Source organism: Sorex araneus, chromosome 5 (genome assembly GCF_027595985.1).
Source record: "Sorex araneus isolate mSorAra2 chromosome 5, mSorAra2.pri, whole genome shotgun sequence".
NCBI lineage: Eukaryota > Metazoa > Chordata > Mammalia > Eulipotyphla > Soricidae > Sorex > Sorex araneus.
This window is the reverse complement of record NC_073306.1, coordinates 79681625-79692476: the sequence shown is the minus strand read 5'-3', so window position 1 is coordinate 79692476 and position 10852 is coordinate 79681625. Positions and strand designations below refer to the sequence as shown.

The 10852-nt window shown below is 39.9% G+C and overlaps 1 long non-coding RNA gene across 1 annotated transcript in view; it reads left to right on the top strand.

The window, feature by feature from the left end:
• Positions 1-4453, top strand: part of LOC129405109 (uncharacterized) — a 25827-nt gene extending 21374 nt beyond the window's left edge. The window contains exon 3 of the long non-coding RNA XR_008630330.1: positions 1-4453. This exon is cut by the window's left edge and continues 148 nt beyond it. This is a non-coding gene — a long non-coding RNA (uncharacterized LOC129405109).
• The last annotated feature ends 6399 nt before the right edge of the window (positions 4454-10852 follow it).

Below are 10852 nucleotides of genomic sequence, written 5' to 3'. Positions count from 1 at the left end.
ACAGCGGCAGGCAGCAGGCCCGAGAGGAAGAAGAGGCTCTGCACCACTCACCAGACAACTTTTCAGACAAGAAGAGAGAGGGCCGAGCACACGAGGTGCCGTGTCTTCATTCTGGGTGCCCACCCTGCATATTATTCAACCCACCTGATACATAAATGTATTTCCAGCACAATAGAAATGTTTGCTGTGTGTTTAAAGACCTCCAAAGGTGCTTTTAAAAATGTTCTTTCCCGCTGTCCAAAGTCGGTTTTCACCCATTCCTTCAAACACCAAACGAGCAAGAGATATTTCTGCTTCCTTGATTATCTGCCTGCTGGTGGCTTCAGTCTTCTCTCTGGCTTCTTGTGTCTTGCTACCATGTTCTGTGTTTGCTCAGAGCCAACGGGTACTAAGGAGTTGGGAGTGTAGAGCCTCTAAGGAGTTTGGTGGACTGGTTCAGGAGGTGAGAAACAAGGCCATAGAGCAGAGGAAATGAAAAAGACACAGAGGAAATGAAAAATGCACAGAAACATGGCAAGAATCGCTAACATGGCCTTTAACATCCCATTTGTAGTGTCTATGTTTATGTAAGCCAGCAAAAGCTAAACCTACGAGGACATCTCAAGTTGGTTTACATTCCTGAATGGGAATTCTCCATCAGAAGGAACCTAGGGTGGAAGCGCAGGAAAGAGCCCAGACAGAGACTTTATTTACAGACTAAATGTCATGTCTGTGTCAGGGCCAATGGCAGGGAAGCTGAGGTGAAGCGTCATCAAAAGTTCAGTATCCTAATGAAGCTGCACTCCTAATCAAGGAGTGCAGCTAGCTTACATTTTTGAAGGAGTTTCCAGTGTACAAAGGAAATCTGGCTTTCCCTTTCTCATTTGATCTCACTTTGTCTTTAGTTAAGAGTATTCAGAACTGTGTTCCGTAGAGTTGGAGAATGTGACCCACACATACCACCTTGCCCTGGTATATCCTAAGAGGCAGCACTATTTTGATGAGTGGATGCCAGCAGGATGCACCATTTAATGGGACATTTAATTTAACTGATAAAGAGAGTTGCAACTGGGGAAAATGCAGGCTTCACTGGCTATTCGCCACATTACAAGTTTTTTCCTCTTCGAATTGTATTAGCACATAGTGCCTGTTGATGCTATTAGCAATAATGTGGAGTCCCGGGAATGGATGTATTTGTGATCAGTGATAACACAGTTTTCAGCATCTCTGTAAAAAAGATGCTGAAAGACTCAACAAGAAAAGGAAGCAGTGTTTTCTCTGTTGCTTTTACTGTCACTAGAAAGTCATATAGATCTTTATTAAAATTATGTAGATCTTTATTGAATAGCAAGAATTATGTTTCTAGGAAAATTTATAACTAAAATTATTTTCCATCAATGATCAGTAACATCCATTTTTTTCAAAAGCACTGTGTTTTTCAGATCAGCTTTATTTTCTAAAGTCACAGTTCACATTTCTACTAGAGAGACAGAGTTGTTAGAACTATCCATACTTTAAAAATGAAATTTAAGTTAGAAAAACTACATTTTGGATAATTTTATATTCACTCTTTCCTTGATTTAAATAGAGCATTATAAAACAAATTCCTTCATAAGCAGTGCATTTGTGTGTTTATGCACATTTATGTGCACATATATGTATGTTATTTTTGTTAAAAAATTATATAAAGATTGAAATTGACCTTGGCTGTTGTATTTGGTTATTGCAAGAAATAATAGCCATTTTATATCTTGATTCACATATCTTCTCAGCTAATCATTCTATAAAATTCCAAAAGAGAATTTGGACTGAAAGAAAACATGAGCTTCCTTCATGCCTCTATGTTTGTTTTTGTACAGAATATTTATGCAATATTCTAATTTGACTATAATCTATAATTTCTGCTATTTCAGTAGCAACCATAATTTTTAGATTAATGGTTATATTTTAATGTAAGGCATACATGAAAAGTTATAGGCTTATGCTTGAGAGAAGTATCATTAAATATTCATTATTACCACCCAAATTAGTTGTCATCCTCTATATAACAGTTACCCATTATCATTTCACTAGTTTAGATTTAGCAGTAAGTGAGCAGCAATATTTAGCTCATATCAGTAGAGAAATTTTTGTTGGAGAGCAGAGAGAGAAATGATTTAGAACCCATTTGACATATTTATGTTGACAGATTATTTATAGGAATGACTGTTTTGTCGATAAACATGATTGTGTATTGGAATAGGATTGTGGCTAGATTTACATCTAGCTGTTTAATTACTCGATAATTGTGAAAAACAGTGCTCCTTCAGATGGTTATGAGGGAAATAATTGAAAATATCATGGTTGGTATGTTTTAGTCTTTTGCAGACACCTAACCTTGCTATAAAACAACATTTTTTTTCATTTTTGTAAGCAGGTTTTGAAATTTTGTTTCAGCCAAGCTAGATTTTACTGTTTGTTAGTTTTCTCCATCTGGTAACAAATCTATAGTTAAGAGGAAAAAAATACTTGGTAAGAAGAGATGGATTTTTATATATGTTGTAGGTGAACATATATATATATGTTGTATATATTTTGCTGTAAAGGCATTTTTAAAATTTTCACATATCTTGGTATGCAGGTTCAATTATATGAAGATGTTAGGACAACCACATTTAAAAATGAATCATTCCATACTGTTCAGTAATTTAAAGTGGTTCTTTTTCCATAGGAAAACCCCCCATCTATTTGTTTTTCATTTAAATCTAATTTTAGAGTTTTCTGCTTTAAAGAGTCAAATTGTAGCTGATGGACACATTTTTGCATTTTTCTACATTGCTTCTGGACTTTTCATAATGATGGTTTATTTTATTTTTTTCTACACAGAAGAGAGGAAAAATATATAGGTCCATGAATCAATCTAGATAATGGGGAAGGCTGAATGTAATAAATAATACAGTAACAACCCTAAACTAATGAGCTGTTGCTAAGGTACATTTCATAGGCTCATCCTCTATATAAAAAGTCACTAATAACCCCTTGGTGTAATCAGATGATAAAGCTTTGCCATAAGGCAACACCTGTGCAATTAGAACCGCAGATTCTTTTGCACGTTTCATTAATTTCAGGATTTTGTAAAGGCACAATGACTGCACTAATAATCTAGTCTACTTGACTCCATGTCTACCGGAAACAGAGTGTCTAATTAGATAAAGGTAATTAATTAGAGATAAATGGAGCTAATCAGGCTCAGTTAACACTAATTCTCTGAATTAAGACATTTTGGGACACCTACTATCCCGCTGGCTTTGATATTTTGCATGAAAAGTAGGTTCTAGAAGAGTCAGAAAATACTGGCATCTGAGAATGGAGCAATCTTTTGATGGCATATTTAGGCATCTGAAGCTAAAGGAGATTTTTCTTTCATATTGTGCTATTTCACCACATCTCTGTTGCAGCTTAAAGAATTCACTTTGTAGTTACGCCAATCTGCGCTAGTCTCTGTATAAATTTTAATAACCTTTGCTATCATTTTTATTATCCATCTCACCCACCAATGGAAGGGAATCACAAGTTGTTCTCTCTTAAATAAAGACTTAACTTGTTACATTAAGGAAATGTCAAGACTCATCAGCCTATATCCTAAAATTCTGATCCTTTAAAGAGAACAAACACCTAAAATTCTGATCCTTTAATTCTGATTCTTTAAAGAGAACAAACCTCTGCTTTGCTGTGTTGGACCAAAATTTTAGTGATGTGAGGAATAGCGCTCAGAAGCTTTGAAGTCAAAAGACCCGAATTCAAATTTCTGCTCTCCTTCTTACTAATGAGTGATCTTAGGAAGTAGCTTAACCTCTCTGAGTTCCTTTGTGAAATGGAATAATACTGATGCTAACTTTACAGAATAGTCATGAACAGTGAGTATGGTAACTGTGTAAAGGTTGACTGTTGCCTCTTAGGCTGGGATTGAAGCATAATCTAGCACCCTATCTTGATTGACTATAAGATTCAACATCAAAGATGTGACCATTTTATCTCCTCTCCATGATCATCTTTGAACTACATTTATACACAGAGAAAGGAAGATGTTAACAATTTTCTCCCAGGAACTGGAGAGATGATAACGGGTTTAAGGTACTTGCTTTGCATTCAGCTGACCCTGGTTTGATCTCTGACACCTCATTTGGTCTCTGAGCACTACCAGGAGTGATTCCTGAGCGCCAAATTCCTGAGCACCAGGAATAAGACCCGAGCACCACTAGTGTGTCACCCCAAACCTCCTGAAAAGAATTTTCTCTCAAATCAGAAGAAAGAACCCCCAAGATTCTTTTCTTGGAGAATATAAACTTATGTGCCCTGATTTCCTATACTGATATAATTAATTCTCCTAGCAAAAGTTAGTCAAAAATTCACACAGAGTAGATAGTTTGTTGCAAAACTAATTTCTGGGGGTGGTAGCTTAATATGAAGTAGACATCTGGATTTTTTGCCATAACTTTTCTGGATTACTGCAATGGTCTCCTAACTAATACCCTTGCTTTCATTTCTCTTTCCTGTCATTTAATGTCCTGTGATTCAGTGTCATCAAAATTTTCTCCTACAGCAATTCTTATTCTCTTGGAAAAATCATAAAACTCCTCATTAGACAAAGACTACTGGAGGCCTGGGTTAAGGCTCTCGCCCTGCATGTGACTGACCCTTGTTTGATCCCCAGTACCTCATATGGTTTCCTCCCCTGTCCCCACTAGTTCCATCAGGAGTGACCCCTGAGCACAGAGCCAGGAGAGTAGCCCCTAAGCACTGCTAGATGTAGCCTCCCCCAAATAATTAAATATGTATTTTTTTAAAACACTAAAACTTGGGCAGTTAAAGCGTCTGTGTCTGAGCCATATGCTTTATCTCCTGCCTATGGATCCTTCCAGGCAAGCTAGCATTTTGGTTCTTTGCCATACCCATTTCCATTCATGTCCCTATCTGAAAATCTTTCAAGGCATTTTAAAATCCTGCATTCCTGCCCTCTCCCAAGCTTTCCTTGACAACTCTGGTCTACTAAGAGCATTCTGGCTTTGGCAAGCTCACGGCAGCTCTTGGGAGCACTGATGCGGCACCCCCGGTCAAGACCTATGTACTGTTCCTATGCAAGGCAAGCTCTGTTTTCAATCTTCTTCCTCTGACTCAGCCTTCATTCTCAGGGCATGTGGGACAAAACAGCATGAGTGCGACTTATCCCTGAGGTGTGGCTTGACTCAGTCCAGTGTTTTCCAAAGTGGGTGATCCTGATCCCCAAACCCAGAGGTGCACTGAACCCATCCAGGGGGTGTGGTAGTAGCATTATGTGCAGTTGTGGGGACTTTCTGTTTATTCTCTTACAAAGGTCGATTTTCATGGGGGGAGAGGAGGTATTGCATGATATTTTTCTTTTTGTTTTTTATGGAAAGAGGGTCCGCATGCCAAGTTCTAGTCCTTGGCTAATCAGGTTTCTGTGAGAGCACCCTCAAATTCTTCTCCCTCCTCTAGCTGAGTTGCACCCAGGGCAGCGCCTTCCTCTTTTTTTTTTTTTAATTGAGTCACCATGTGGAAAGTTACAAAGTTTTCAGGTTTAAATCTCAGTTATACAATGCTCGAATACCCATCCCTTCACCAGTGCTCATATTCCACCACCAAGAATCCCAGTATAGCTCCACCCCACCCCCTCACACCCTAACCCCCCATACCTCTAGCCCCCCCACCCTAAGCCCCCCCCGCCTGTGTAACTAATAAATTTCACTTTACTTTCACTTTGATTGCATACAATATTTCAACAAAACTCACTATTATTGTTTGGAGAGTCTCTCCCCTAAAGTCAGACCTGCTGAAAAGGAAGCATTAGATAATTTGTTTTCCATTGCTGAGGATGAAGAGGTATGAGGTCGAGTGACCACACTTAGCGGCCTCTCAGTTTTGGGATTCTGTAATTTAGTATTTTAGTAACTATCCAGAGAGATATCTGCCAGAAGTTGCATCATTGCCAACTTGTACTTCTCAGTTACATTATATTCCACATATGAGTGCAATCTTTCTATGTCTGTCTCTTTCTTTCTGATTCATTTCACTCAACATGATACTTTCCATGTTGATCCATTTATATGCAAATTTCAAGACTTCATGTTTTCTGACAGCTACATAGTATTCCATTGTGTAGATGTACCAGAGTTTCTTTAACCAGTCATCTGTTTTGGGGCACTCTGGTTTTTTCCAGATTCTGGCTATTGTAAACAGTGCTGCAATGAACATAGAAATACATATGCCATCTCTACTATACCGTTTTGCCTCTCCGGGATATATTCCCAGGAGTGGTATTGCTGGTCAAATGGAAGCTCAATTTCTAATTTTTTGAGAATCGTCCATATTGTTTTCCAAAAGGGCTGAACCAGTCGGCATTCCCACCAGCAGTGAAGAAGAGTACCTTTCTCCCCACATCCACGCCAACACCGGTTGCTTTTGTTTTTTGGGATGTGGGCCAGTCTCTGTGGTGTGAGATGATATCTCATGGTTGTTTTGTTCTGCATTTCCCTGATGATTAGTGATGTGGAACATTTTCTCATGTGCCTCTGAGCCATTCGGATTTCTTCTTTAGGAAAGCTTCTGTTCATTTCATCACCCCATTTTTTGATCGGGTTGGCAGTTTTCTTCTTGTGGAGTTCAACCAGTGCATTGTATATCCTTGTTATCAACCCTTTATCGGATGGGTACTGCATAAATATCCTTTCCCATTCTGTAGATTGTCTTTGTACTTTGGTCACTGTTTCTCTTGAGGTGCAGAAGCTTCTTAGTTTGAGATAGTCCCATTCATTTATCTCTGTTTTCACTTGCTTGGCCAGTGCCCCATGGGACCTGCTGTGTGCTCCTGAGCCTTTTTATCTGTTGTGATATTAGGATTTTATGACCCGCACTGAAGGACTAGGGAACACATGACAGTAAGAACTCTAGGGAGTAATGAGGCTACTTATTCCAGGAGACACTTCAGGAAGGGCAGAGCAAGTCTGGGCTAGTTCATCTTCCTTCCTGGAAACCTTTGGCAAGTGTTCCCTGGAAAGTCTATGCCAGAAAATTGGAAAGGCACATGCCTTAGGTATCCAAGTGGAATGATGATCGTTGTTGCAGATATGTTCACGGTTTCTTTCTTTCTTTCTTTCTTTCTTTCTTTCTTTCTTTCTTTCTTTCTTTCTTTCTTTCTTTCTTTCTTTCTTTCTTTCTTTCTTTCTTTCTTTCTTTCTTTCTCTCTCTCTTTCTCTCTCTTTCTTTCTCTCTTTCTTTCTTTCTTTCTTTCTTTCTTTCTTTCTTTCTTTCTTTCTTTCTTTCTTTCTTTCTTTCTTTCTTTCTTTCTTTCTTTCTTTCTTTCTTTCTTTCTTTCTTTCTTCATTATTTTTTAAAATTTTATTGAATCACCATGAGATAGTTACAAGCTTTCATGTTTGGGTTACAATCACACAATGATCAAACACCCATCCCTCCACCAGTGCACATTCTCCACCACCAATATCCCCAGTATAGCCCCCCATTCCCATCCTCCCCCTGCCTCCATGGCAGACAATATAGACAATATTCCCCATACTCTCTCTCTCTCTCTCTCTCTCTCTCTCTCTCTCTCTCTCTCTCTCTCTCCTTTGGGTATTATGGCTTGCAACAGACACTGAGAGGTCATCATGTTTGGTCCACTATCTACTTTCGGCACACATTTCCCATCCCGACTGATTCCTCCTGCCATCACGGTTTCTTTCTTACATCCATGCCCTTTGTTCATCTCCTCCTGACACTGACTCCGGGTGAGGCTGAGTGATTTGCTTAAGCCAAAGAGACAGCAGTGAGCTTTTGACAGGGAAAGACTTAAGAAACACTGGGGTGTCAAAGCTTGTTCTCTGACTGCTACTGGCTCCCTGATTCATTTGGTGACCAAGCCCAGGCTAGCTTGTAAGCCAAGAGTCAGCCAGGAACCTTCCTAACAGCAGCTAATCCAGGTGAGACCAGCCAATAACTGGCACTCAAGAACTGAACTGAAGAGCTACTGTAAAAACCATAAAATGGTTTTGTGGCCATTCAAGCCACAGAAGATGAATACACATGACTAGGCAATCTACTTCATTGCTCAAATGTAGAAGTAATCCAAAGGAAAAACCTTTTGTCTCTAACCTTGAAATATATTCAAGCAATTATATGGAATTATACCTTCAAAAAATTAGGGAAGAAAAGAAGCTTCTCAGTCTGGGGCAATAATAAAAAGGGTTTTTATCATTTGGGGTTGGTATAACTCAAAGTTTAAGCCAGGACTCCTACAGAGTTAGCCTGCAGTTGAAAATCTATATGTAAGGGGCAACTGAAACTGAGGGGTAGAAATGAAGGCAAATAAAGTAAAAAAGTCAGGGACAACATTCAAGCGGATCCATCCTTGGGTGGCTGTTAGAAGAGAGAGGAGAAAGAAGCAGAAGCTCGTGGGATATGAGCTCAAATGCCCAGGGAGGATTGATCAGCTGAGCTAGTTGCTGGAAAGGGCAAGGATGACGATAACAATGACTAATGGGTGAGAGGAAGTTTATAGTTCACAGAGCCCATCTATATCACCTCATCTCAATATAGTGGCATTGAGTCACTATGATGTCCATTTTGTAGATGATAAAACAGGCACAGATCCATTATGTATGCTATAAAACAGCTCCCATCTGGTAAGAAAAAAGAATAAAATCCAAGTATTTTTAAATCCATGATTTGGAGAAGTAACATAGGAGTTTTAAGGTGCTTACCTTGCATCCTATTAACTCTGTTACCATCCCTGGCAACACATGTGATCCCTGGAGTATGAGCTAAATGTGGAGTGAGGAATAATAGCCTCTGAGTATAGCCAGGTTAGTCCACCCCCTCCTTTCCAAGTTATAGCTTCACAGCCAGAATCTCTTAATACATTTTTTTGGGGGGTGGCAGGGGAACAACATCCGGTGATGCTCAGGGGTTATTCCTGGTTTCTACACTCAGGAATTACCCCAGGTGGTGCACGAGGGACTATATAGAATGCTGGGGATTTAACCCCAGTCAGTGGTGTGCAGGCATGTTGTACTGTCGCTACAGTGCCCCTAATAGATGTTTAATGGAGAATTTAGAGCCAGACTGCTTTAGACCAAAATTATTTTCATTTTTTTTCTCTTTTGGATCACACCTGGTGGTGATGCTCAGGGGTTACTCCTGACTCTGCACTCAGGAATTACCCCTGGCAGTGCTTAGGGGACTGTATGGAATGCTGAAAATCAAACCCAGGTTAGCCGTGTGCAAAGCAAATGCCTACCTGTTGTACTATTGCCATGAATTGCCCTCCCCCTAAATTTCTTTCTTCTTTTCCCCAAGATCTGTCCCGGATATGACCTAATCTCAGTTACCTTCTTTGTAAAGCAGGGGGATCATTAAAAGTGAGTCTTTTTTTTTTAGAGTGCTTAGGAGAATGCATGGCTTCAGAGTAGGCCCTCCTTCCTGGGCCTCCACTTCACCCCACTCTACACACACACACACACACACACACACACACACACACACACACACACACACACGGCAATCTACTTCAACTGTCTCCTCCAGAAACTCCCTGAAATCCTATGTGCCTTGTACCCCCTGCAGTCCTACTAGGAAGGAGGTCGCCCAACTTCTATCTGCCTCTGCCTTATGGGCCAGCAAGGGAGACCCACCCTCACCCACTGCTCCATTGCTGCTTTCCTTGTCTTCTTGCAGCTTTGGTTTTCTGTTCACCTGAGACATCTCCAGATGGGCTTTTTTGTTTTTTGTTTGACTACTCATTTTAAAATTTTTATTGTGGTTTAGGTTAGATGGTTATATTAGAGCCCAAATATATCGTGTTGATATGCCAAGTTACTGCATTCTACCACCTCCACCACCAAAGTGCCCAAGATCTTCCACCAGTGTGCTTGTGTGTCACCTCTAAGTCCAGTCATTGCTCGTCTTTTCCCTCCCCACTTTGCCTTTAAGGTTTGAGTTTATAGATACTGTCTTTCTCCTTTAGTCTAACAATAATCCACAGGTGAGTGAGATCATTCAGTGTTTGTTCTTCTCCCTCGGACTGACTTCACTTAACACAATACCCTCCAGTTCCATCCATGTTGCAGAGAATTGAATGGTTTCACCTTTTCTTAGAGCTACATAGTATCCTATTAAGTATGTATCACACATTTTTTTGTCCATTTATCTGTTGTTGGACATTTAGATTGCTTTAGTATTCTGGCTACTAGATTGAGCACTGCAATGAACATAGGTATGCATAAATCTTATTGAATTAATGCTTTTGTTTTTTGGGGATAGATACCAAGAAGTGAAATGCTGAGTCATAATGGAGCTTCTATTCTTACTTTTATGAAAAAAAATCTAAATTTCTTTCCATAGAGACTGAACCAGACAACATAGTCCCACCACCAGTGGATGGTGGCAATATCCATCATCACATTCCCACCAACAGTGGTTGTTTTTTTGTCTTTTTGATATATGCAATTTGCACTGGTTTGAGATACCTCATTGTATTTTTGATTTGCATGTCCCTGATAGTCAGTGACAAAAACCACATTTTTTCGTATGCCTATGGGCTCAGATAGGGTTCCTTGTGTATATTCATTTGTTTGCCAGGTCAGAAATCTGATGAGGTTACTGACACAATTCTTTCTCTCAAGCTTCCAAGCCTGGTGTCCTCAGTCAAACCTCTCTCCCTCAAGTCAGCAGTGTTCCATTCTCCTCTGGGTGTGGCAGGAAGCCAGCAGGCTACCCTTCTCAGTATTCCCAGAGTCAGAGTTGTCTTCAAATAGGGAACAGAAGCAAAGAGCACTGAGGTAGGTACAAGTCAGCAGCCACTGCCTGGATCCTCTTGATC